This window comes from Aedes aegypti, chromosome 3, assembly GCF_002204515.2.
Source record: "Aedes aegypti strain LVP_AGWG chromosome 3, AaegL5.0 Primary Assembly, whole genome shotgun sequence".
Lineage (NCBI taxonomy): Eukaryota > Metazoa > Arthropoda > Insecta > Diptera > Culicidae > Aedes > Aedes aegypti.
In genome coordinates, this window is record NC_035109.1 from 91805987 (window position 1) to 91816788 (window position 10802).

A 10802-nucleotide genomic window follows, 5' to 3' on the forward strand; every position below is an offset into this window, starting at 1 on the left:
TTTCAGGCAATGTGAACTTCATTCAGGTGTTGTAAACATGATGTCTAGTAAATATAAGTCTGAAATCACGTAAACATGTTTGTTATGTCACGTAATCTCACAGGATCCTGTTATATGACAAATAATTGAAGTTTACATAACATAGCATGTAAATATCCATGATACACCGATAATGTGTATTATATGTCTCAGAAATATACACGTTTCGTTTGAATTATACAGATTCACAATAGATGGCAGAGATCCTATCCACATTTCGAAGATTTCTTACAAAACATTCTTATGGATTTCTTAAGGAAATTCCAAAATGGTTGTCGGAATCTCACAACTCCCTTAAAAGCTTTCGAAATTCGGAAGATAATCTCAAAATTTATCTACGGAATGTCAGAGTTCTTCTTTCAAACTTACAGTTTGTCCCGCAATCCGCACTGTTGTCCCAGGATTTCCACAAAAATCATAAAACAGTTATTATTATTTAATAATTGCCACGAAAATTCCATGTTACTAAGAAAATTCCTATACAGCCAAACCGATTACCTTTTTTACGCTCCAAATTCTAACCTACGCTCCCATTTGTCAGCAATTCTGTTTGTTTTACCATCGCAAATAAAAGCAATGTTCTGTCAATTCTCACAACAAACACATGGACAATAGTGTCAACATTGCATTGCTATTGCAATTGGGTTGGAATATTGGATTTATGAAATGTTATATTGCGTCTGTCATTGGCAATAATGTGAACTTTTCAATTTACTATAATCTATGACATAAGGTCGAAAGGGCAAAAGATCGAAGAGGTATAAAGAGGGGATAAAATGTCAAAAATCTTCTTTCAAAAATGATTTAATTTCCCATAATGTAAATCACTTTCAACCTTTGGTCCTTTTGACCTTTTGCATTTTCGACCGTTTGTCTTGTCTTTTGTCTTTCGACTTAATTGTCCTTTTGACCTTTTGTCTTCCGACTGCTTGTTCCTAAACCAAGTCAGAAAGATGAATATTAGGGTGCCAATGGAATGAATGGGAAAAATTTTACCATCGAATTTCAAAAAATAATAGTGCTCAAAAGTTTTGTCTCCTCGAAAAAAGTTCCCATGCAAAACTTGAGCTCAATCGGCCTTCGTTAAGTGGACCCCCAAAGCGGTCAAAGTTTGGCTTTTTTGACCCATGAAAAATCTCCCAAGGGGGGGAAAATGAAATTTCCGAAATCGATTTTTTTTTTTGATGTTTTACAAATGCATGAAACGTCGAGATTTGGTGTTAGGGTCGGTGTTCCCTTAGTGGACAGTCCCCTATAGTCGCACTAGTGACTTTTCACGGCCGTTTTGCTATAAATCTTTTCAAAACATTTTTTGACATCAGATGATGCAAAAATGATGACGCTAGCATTATTTTTCGATTTTATACGAATTTTTGTTCTTAGCTATGCGGCTATTGGTACATCGACCCTATTTGGATTTTTTTTTATTTTTTTTATTTTTTTTGAAAAAATCGACTTTTTGGGACTTGGTAAATTTTTGAGTTGGGGGAGTGAATTGAATTTGAAATGAACGATTTGAATTCAATTGCTGAGAAATTCAAGGCAATAGTTAAGAAACATATCCTATATTATTTTTGGCCACTGAAAGCATATTATCTGTGATATTTCATTAGGGTGGTTCATTTACTTTCCATTAAGGTGGTCCTTTTTGTTAAAAAATAATAAAATAAAAAATAGAATTTTAATTGAATATTGAAGACAATAGTATTGGAACATCTCTCACATTATTGTAAGCCATTTTCTACGTTTAATATGTGGTATTTTATTTGGGTGGTTCACTAATTTTCCATTAGGGTGTGCCTTTCTGTCGAAAAATCATAATTTGAATGGGATATTAAAGACATTTCTCAAAGAATATTTTCAGAGTTCCTGCAGCAATTCCTACGGAGTTCCTGCAGGAATTTTTCCAGACTTCCTCTGAAAAATCCTCAAGAGTTCTGTCGGGAATTCCTCCAGAGTTACTCCGAGCATACCCCCAAGAATTTTTTCGGAATTCCTTCAAGATTAACATTGGAGTTTCTCCAGGGCTTCCTTCGGGCTCAAGCTATTTTCGCAGGGGTTTATTACAGTAATTCTTTCAAGATTTTCCAGGAATTCCTCCAAGCTCCTTCAGGAATTTCTTTGGAGATCCTCCCGGATTTGCTTCTCAATTCCTACGGAGTTCCTGCAGGAATTCGTCTGGAAAATCCTCAAGAGTTCTGCCGGGAATTCCTCCAGAGTTACTCCGAGCATGTCCCCAAGAATTTCTTCGAAACTCCTTCAAGATTTACTTCGGAGTTTCTCCAGGACTTCCTTCGGAGTATCTCCAGGAATAATTTTTGAGTTTTTCCAGGAATTTCTTCGGTGTTCCTTTAAAAACTCCTCCAGGAATTCCTTAAGAATTACTCTGGGAACTTCTCCAAGAATATTTTCAGAGTTCCTGCAGCAATTCCTATGGATTTCCTGCCGGAATTTTTTCAGACTCCCTCTGAAAAATCCTCAAGAGTTCTGTCGGGAATGCCTCCAGAGTTACTCCGAGCATACCCCGAAGAATTTCTTTGGAATTCCTTCAAGATTAACTTCGGAGTTTCTCCAGGGCTTCCGTCGGAGTATCTCCAGGAATAATTTTTGAGTTTTTCCAGGAATTTCTTCGGTGTTCCTTTAAAAGTTCCTCCAGGAATTCCTTAAGAGTTCCTCTGGGAATTTCTCCAAGAAGATTTCAGAGTTCCTGCAGCAATTCGTACGGATTTCCTGCCGGAATTTTTTCAGACTTCCTCTTAAAAATTCCTTAAGAGTTCTGTCGGGAATTCCTCCAGAGTTATTCCGAGCATACCCCCAAGATTTTCGTCGGAATTCCTTCAAGATTTACTTCGGAGTCTCTCCGCGTCATCCTTCAGAGTTTCTCCAGGAATAATTTTTGAGTTTTTTCGGGAATTCCTTTGGTGTTCCTTCAAACGTTCCCCCAGGAATTCCTAAAGAGTCACTTGTGTTCCACATGTAACATTCACTACCGAACATTTATTAAACTCCACTTTAACAATAAACTTGATACAACTCATGATTCATGTGATGCCATCATATGCCATTTTCCAATTCACAGTCGCAGTATTTAACGTTCAAAACTTTCGAGCTTTCCGGTTCTTCAATTTCTACGATTCTTAGCCATATAGAGCAAACGGAAAGAGCAGTGTATTATATGAAACGAGTTTTGTTCTCGTTTGCAGGCTAAGGGGATTGCTCTTGTAACAAATCCCGTAGAAAACCTGACTCGCAGCGGCAATACGTTGGTTTCACCTCATTATTGCACGTCACCAAGATGCACAAAGTTCAGCACTTCTAGCTTTCCACCACCTAGCACCATTTCGCTAATCCACTCAGACGTCCGGATCGACGCTGACGTCTTTGTGGTAATTATCGTAAGTCCGATTCTCGCTGTCTCCTTTTTGAAATCCCGAAATCAACATCCCCAATGCCAAGGAGCATCTTCTTTTTCTTCTTCATAAAACCATTACTTCTTTTTCTCATTCTTTACCCTTCTTCTCAGCTTAATGTTCTAACAACACTTTTCGAGTCTGTAGATCCTGTGACAGGCACGGAAAGTCAAGAAAATTTCCATTACGAAAAGTTCCTGAACCTACCTGAACGATGGCTTTGCTTTGAAGCCGTGGATGGTACTAACGGCTGCTTTTTTAATCGAGATTTTTAACCCTGAGCTAGTTCATCTTGGGCCAATGGCTTCATTTCCCTTCTGAAGGAAGTCGTCACTGAGATTCGATCCCCGGTCCTCGGCGTGAGAGGCGTGAGTTCTAACTACTACACCAGGCTCGTCCCCTAACTCGGCTGCGTTGTTGATTGCTGCTTTTTTGGCGCTCCAGCAGTCTTCAAGAGGGGCTTCGTCGCTGCGCTAGGTTATAGGTCTTTATTAGTGCTTCCGGAGTGAGGGCTGTGCACGTTGATTATGCCGAAGTTGAAGAACTGGCCTTTGATCCTCATCTTGCACATTCTTTCGTTGAATGGTCACTACCCGATCACGCTCTTTAGCATGTCGTTCATCACGATAAAAACTGTTCCCAGCTAGTGTGTGTTACCGCAGCTCTGGTAGATGGCATGGTCACATCTAAACGTTCGTACCGTTGATGCCTTCCAACACACTTCCTGCGTCGCTACGATGCTGAATCCGCGGTCCTTCAGCACATCGGCGAGAATGCCTGTGCTCCCGATGAAGTTGAGAGATATACAGTTCCAATCGCTAGTCCCTTTACGTCGCTGTGGTCTTCGCCGATTGTCCCGGTTCGTATCGTTTCGTTGACTATTCGTTGCTTGATTTTTTTACGGCTGGCTTGCAGGGCCTGACATCAACCCCCTAGATTTCCGTAGGATCATTCCCCCTAAATGTTCGGAGGACCATAGTGCGCAGTTTAGCTTAGAACTCTTCTCTGGCACTCGGACTATGATCAGCCGCCTCTGGTATGGGGTACAGGCGCTGTTGTGAACCGCTTCTAACGTGGAGTACAAACGTTCTAGGCTTACAGAAGCGAACCCTCCTTCCCTGTCAGCATGCAAACAAAGTTCCCACCGGGATTATTTACCTGATCCTCCCTAAGGTTGCTCGAACCCCGACCAGTACCGCGAGGAGATAGGCATAGGAATTGCTGGGTAGGAGGCTAAGGACCACACATAGAGGTCCATTTTATTCCTGCAGGTACGCGAGGTACCAATGGTATGTGATTCCCAGTATTTACCAACCTCAAAAGCTTCTATCTTGGTCTTAATTTTGCTGCCAGAGACCTTTTCAAATCCTAGATTAGCAAAAGAAAATCCGGATCTTTGCCACCAAATGAAGTCGGTAAATGATGTTTATCTCCTGGAGAAACAGAAATTGGTTGGCGCACCATTATTCAGCCCAGGCATTTTTGATGAAGGTGATTCTTCTGCTTCTGTCGTTGATGTTGTTCTGTAGAATTTGAATCCTGGGGAACCGTAGGAGATTGCATAGTTAATAGGACACTAGCTGAATGCGTAGCAACTAAAATGGGCTAATCATTTCGTCTCGTAATTGCTATGAACAGTGCTACTGTCTCAGAGGAAAATACGGAGCATTGGCTAGGCAAACTGTATAGGGCTTTCCAGTACCTCTTGCCTTAGAGTAACGACTGCTTACTCTTTAGAATAACAGCGCTTCGGCCTGCATCGGGTTTGGACCCGTACGAAGTAAAGACTTCATGGCTGGAGCTGCTTCTTAGCTTAGTGTTCTTATGAGCATTTCTACAGTTATTAACTGAGAGCTTTCTTTGCCAAAATAGCCATTTTCGCCCCTAGGTAGCGCTGGTGCAGGTGTATATTCTCGTGAGCTAAGGCTGAATCAGTTTTACTCACTTGGTAGAAACTGCACCGTTTTTCAGGCGGAAACATTTGCTCTTATGTTAGGAGTGCAAAAGGAGGGAGCGTAAGTAGGAATTTGTAGCGTAAAAAGAGGGAGCGTAAGTTCGAATTTTGAGCGTAAAAAGAATTAGAGGCGTAATAAAGCTTTTCATTTTTTCTCGAGAAGTTTTGCGAAGAGGTGGGGTTTATCCGTGGTACTTCTTAAGGGTATCAATAGGGATGACGTAAACCATAGTCTGACGCCATTTTGAATCCATGATGGCGACTTCCGGTTTGTGAAAATCACTTGAAACCCACTAAATATGTGTATTTTTGGAACGGGACCGATGGGTAGATGACGGATATCGTTCCAAAAATACCCATATTTAGTGGGTTTCAAGTGATTTTCACAATCCGGAAGTCGCCATCTTGGATTCAAAAGGGCGTCAAACATCGATTTCCGGCATCTACTCATCGGTCCCGTTCCAAAAATATGCTACCAAATTGGTTCTCGTGGGTCGTTATCAGGTAGGAGCGTAAATGGAATTTTTGGAGCGTAAAAAGAGGGATCGTTATTTGGAATTTCGAGCGTAAAAAGAGGGAGCGTAAGTTGGAATTTGGAGCGTAAATGAAGGGGGCCCAAAAAGAAAGAGCGTACAAAAAGTGAGCGCAAAAAGAGGTTTGGCTGTACATTACTGAGTCATCTCCAAGAGTGTCAAGATATTTCATGCTTTAGTTTGCCTCGATGAGTTATTTCCAATTTCACGAAGAAGACGCTAGGATAAAGAATCTTTCATATGGTGGATGCAAATTTGATGGTCATTTTCTCGTTAATAACGATTTCAGACACACCGTGAAACGCCAGTTTGACTGTGGGGAGGTCCAAAGAAGAAAACCCAGGAAATGCAAGAGAAATAAAATTAAAAGCCAAAATTATTTTCCACCACAGTTGAGTGCCGGTCAGTTAGCAGTAACAGCAAAAGAAAACTTGTGCGGTTAGCACCGCTTTTCTATTCAGAAAAGGAAAAAAAAATACGAAAGTGGAAAAAAAAGTAGTGTAAATAAAAGTCGTTGAACCATTGGATCGACGGTCTGTTCCAGTAGTGTGGAGCGGTGTGAATTCAGTGCTCAACGAAATGGTGCGGTCATTTGTATTATTCGGCTATTTTTCCTGCGCCTGGTGGTGAGCTAAAAGTGCGACGCAACCCCGAAAATGTTCGTCAAGTTCCAGTACTTCTGTATCATCTACTTCCTGCTGGTGCGGCATCTGAACGGGTCCACGATGGATCTGTACAAGAACTCGCGCCTCAGCCAGCGGATCGTGCAGACCCGGTACGGGAGGCTACAGGGCCTGATCCTGCCGCTGGAAGGTTACAAATTCCTCAAACCCATCGAAGCGTTCCTGGGCGTCCCGTACGCCACGCCGCCAACCAAGATGAATAGGTGAGTAATACCACATATGAAAAGCAGTTCTCTATGACTTCACTCACATGATAGATGTCTCCACTTAACATTTTCGTAAATTCCATAAATATTTTGGTTGAAACAACAATTACCCTTCCAAAAAAAACAAATATCTTGTTGTAGAATAAGCACGCAAGATTAGATTGAATGCCAGCCTCCATGAGTCGCACAAGTTTTTTTTTCTTAAGCAGTACGATGAAAAACTTTGTATACGTTCTCAATTAGGGTGCAGAACCACTTGGGTACTTCCATGATTCACTTTGGCATGGAAGGTTTTTCTCGGCCGAATATTTTGTCTGAATATCAGCTCAGTAGCTTTTAAAAACCCTACTGCCGAAGTGGATCAAAAGTTCCAAGAATAAGTTCCGGCTACCACATGTGGTCGTTGAGAAAGTTTCTTAAAATTTCGTGAATTATAGAAGCTTTACGGCATGTGGTTGGAATGAAATGAAAAATTTTCCAATGTGCTAATAAGTGCTCGGTAAAGTAAGTCCCACAGAGGGGCGGGAAGAAACATGGATCGTAATGTAGCGTGGCTCAGTCGACCACTAATCAGATTTCTCTCGGTACGTCTTCGTCCATGCGATTTTGTCAAACTACAGTAGTTTTATTACCATTTTGGTTATATGAGTGGACGAACCTTAACAGCTTTCACAAAATTACACTTGGAAAATGAATCTATGAAGTGGGTAGTTCGAATATCCACCGTAGTGAAACATTTCAATTTTGATATGACGAATATTAGCGCTTGCGACGAAGTGGATCGGAACCCTACATAAGAAATCAAAATCGTTACTTATTTGATGTCACCTAGGAGTGGATTATACGCATTCAACAAGAGATAATCCCCCTTAATCTCGAGATAAAAGTTTCAAATCGACAGATTTGATGCTACAACAGCTCATTTCCGCTCGACATGAGCTCGAATTTTACAGCGATCTTCGATTACGCTTCCTGTTCCTCGAAGTTGAACAACACATTTTTGAGTAGGCACCGCTTCTCCTAGTTGCAGCCGCCTATCCGACACCTCTCGGGACTCAATAGATAAGTGCTAAAAATAAATGAACCTTGTACAACAATTTCACATTTCAATTTTCCGCCTCTCGCCTCTCTCGGTGACACTTTTCCGATTCCCCTTTCACAAAACTTGCTTAGACAAGTTGTTCGACGTTTGGTCGTCCTTATAAGTAGCATCTCTTTGAAAGCATTCCGTTCATCTTATTCTTAAACTCGTAGTCGTTTGTTGTGAAAAAATAACTTCTTCATCAGTTCGGAGCTTTGACACTTGGCGGCGTGAAGCAATGAAAGGGCATAGACTCCATTTCGCACAAAGCACGAAGAAAAAATGAACCCGGCAACAAACAGCAAAGTTTAATTAAAAAGCTCTCATCGCATTTCCACTTTTATGACTTTGTCTTTTTCCCCCCTCGAAGGCGATGCCCATCATCAGGGGAAAAATGTTGAATGTTGTTGAGGCACCATTTTTGCCGGTTGGTTTGATGCCTCGGTTTGGCCAACACGACAACGTAGTTCGAAAAAGAAATACTGCACCACAAGCAGGAGGTCTCCGAAGGGCTATTTCTTGGTGATGCACAACACACACCACATGGACTGTTTGACCAACATTTACTTGTCGAACTAATATGGCAGTTTGATTTAATGGTTGACGGGTCCAAATCAAACGAATTTGATATATCTCAAACTAATGGATCTGGAGAAAAACAATAGAATTATTAGTAATTAATACTTCTACTAGTAAAACCAAGGTATCAGGCACGTTCCCCGCCATTTGGGAGATTTGTGCCATCGCCATATTTGAGCCTATTTCATCATCTACCCGATGGGAGAGGAAAGGGAAGGGGATGATGGGAGGAAATAGGAGTGGGGTCCCTTGAAGAGGGAAAATCGCACAAGCGAATTAAGAGCATGTAGCTCCATACCACAATGGGTTCGAACAGCGCCCTAAAAAGGGCACTGCAAAACGCATAAGCGCAAAGAGAGCCTATAGCTCATTACCACAGCGGGTTAAGAATAACAGAAAGTCCTGAAGATTCAGGTTACTTAAATCAGTTTCACTTCATAAGTGTTTACCAAGTAATTGGAATCGCAATTACGCGAGAACTTGACAGTTACATATCAGGTTTGGGGTGGCTCAGTAATGTACAGACGTCCACTCGTCCCGCGAAGGGAGTAGGAAGTTGTCCTATAAGCAAAGTGACAAGCAATTTTGAGATCACTCGAAGCAAGGACAATTGTGTCCCAATTCACCGGAAGTGGAAACATCCAAATCACTAGGATTTTCAATGGACGGAGAGAATTCATAGAATTTGCACACAACCAATTCACAGTTTGTGGAGTATAACAAATGCAAAGTCTGCGAATTTAATTCTTATGTTCATATAGAGATGTAGGCGATTTCCTACAATTAGTAATCCATGATTTGAACTACTTAAGCATTCCATCAGACTAGAGCTTCTCAAATTGATATCTGAGCTGCTCCAGATGATGTGATGAATATCAGCATCACTGCCCACAATTAGCAGAAGGCCTTTTCATAGGCAGTGAACGACTACTCGTTTGAAATCATCCATTGGGGATGGTTCATCATGTGGTAAATACACCACAAAACGAAAGACGTATTTCCTATTGAGGTCACCAACAGAAATATCAATTGTGACAGCACATACATCTCTGGTTGTTAACTCAGAAATGAGTGTAGAAACGTCAGCGCTATTTACGAGCACGCATGCACGAGGCATGGTACTCGAGTTTGCCATTTCATGTTTCTGAAAGTAGCAACAACTGGGTCCATAAGGTTACCTAGATAAAAGTTCACAAAAGTAAGGTTTTTGAACTAGCGCCACTTGAGCTGTACCATTTGCATGAGTCTTCAAAGATTGATCGTTGCTGGAGATTGATCTAACTAAGCTATCCTAGCCGTAGCCACTACCCTAACTAGGCAGGATTTAGCTTTTCGCCATCTCAGAACGAAAAAAGATTAGCAGCGAACAAAAACCAGATCGGTATCTCTTAAAAGTCGCCAAAGGCGAAAAGCACGGAATACACTGCGTAAAACGCATAATGCGAAACCATATGGGTGAAAATTTAAACTAAATTACAATGTATTAATAATCCCACCCTTATTTAGCCTCAGGCTTGAGACTGAAGAAGGGCAGCCGATTATCTCGGAGAAACACAAGGTCACCTGCACCATTGCTCCGGGTAGCATAGGAAGGGCATTATACTGTGGAGGGTGCCCTGGAACTCCACAGGCGGCTAGGTTTTATTTAGACCCCCCTAACTATTCATTCTTAGGCACGGTAAGCTTAAAGCTGTATGAATTAGGGGTCACCTGTGAGGTGGACTTTTACCACCGGAACAGGCAGTCCGTAGTGTTAATTCTTAGCCAGTTGAAACAACCGCTACCGACACTACGCGGCTATCTAGGCTGATCGGGAAAAGGAAGTTAACATTGATGATTAACTCCTGACGTGCCCAAACAGCCCAACAATGGAGAAAAACAATAGAATTATTAGTAATTAATACTTCTACTAGTAAAACCAAAGAGGAAGAATGTCAAAATATGAAAAGTTTGTCTTACTTGATCTCAGTACTTCCAATCGAGCAGAGGACCTGTACAATCAGTAAGGATTCGCCTATTTGGTTTAGTCTATGCTTGTTACTGTGTGTAGTGCTGTTGCAAGCGAAACAGTGCAGAGGCCTATGGAGTCTTATCAACTACCAACTCATTTGGACATACATTCATTATGCGGCAATTCATGCAGAGTCGACGCCGACGTTATGTTGAGAATGTGCGTTTTTTTAATTTTGTTTCGTGTTTTCCACAAAATATTTCTCAGCAAATTTATCCATTGAAAATATCAAACGGATTTTTCAGTAAATTTTCAACAGGAATTTTTCTGAGATAATGTCAATGAGTAATTCTTCCAGAGATTTTT

At 41.2% G+C, this 10802-nt stretch overlaps 1 long non-coding RNA gene across 1 annotated transcript in view; it reads left to right on the forward strand.

Moving 5' to 3' along the window:
- The window catches only part of LOC110678553, a 256206-nt gene extending 249804 nt beyond the window's left edge, over positions 1-6402 (forward strand). Inside the window, exon 4 of the long non-coding RNA XR_002501730.1 lies at positions 6329-6402. This is a non-coding gene — a long non-coding RNA (uncharacterized LOC110678553). The remainder of the gene's footprint in view (positions 1-6328) is intronic.
- The last annotated feature ends 4400 nt before the right edge of the window (positions 6403-10802 follow it).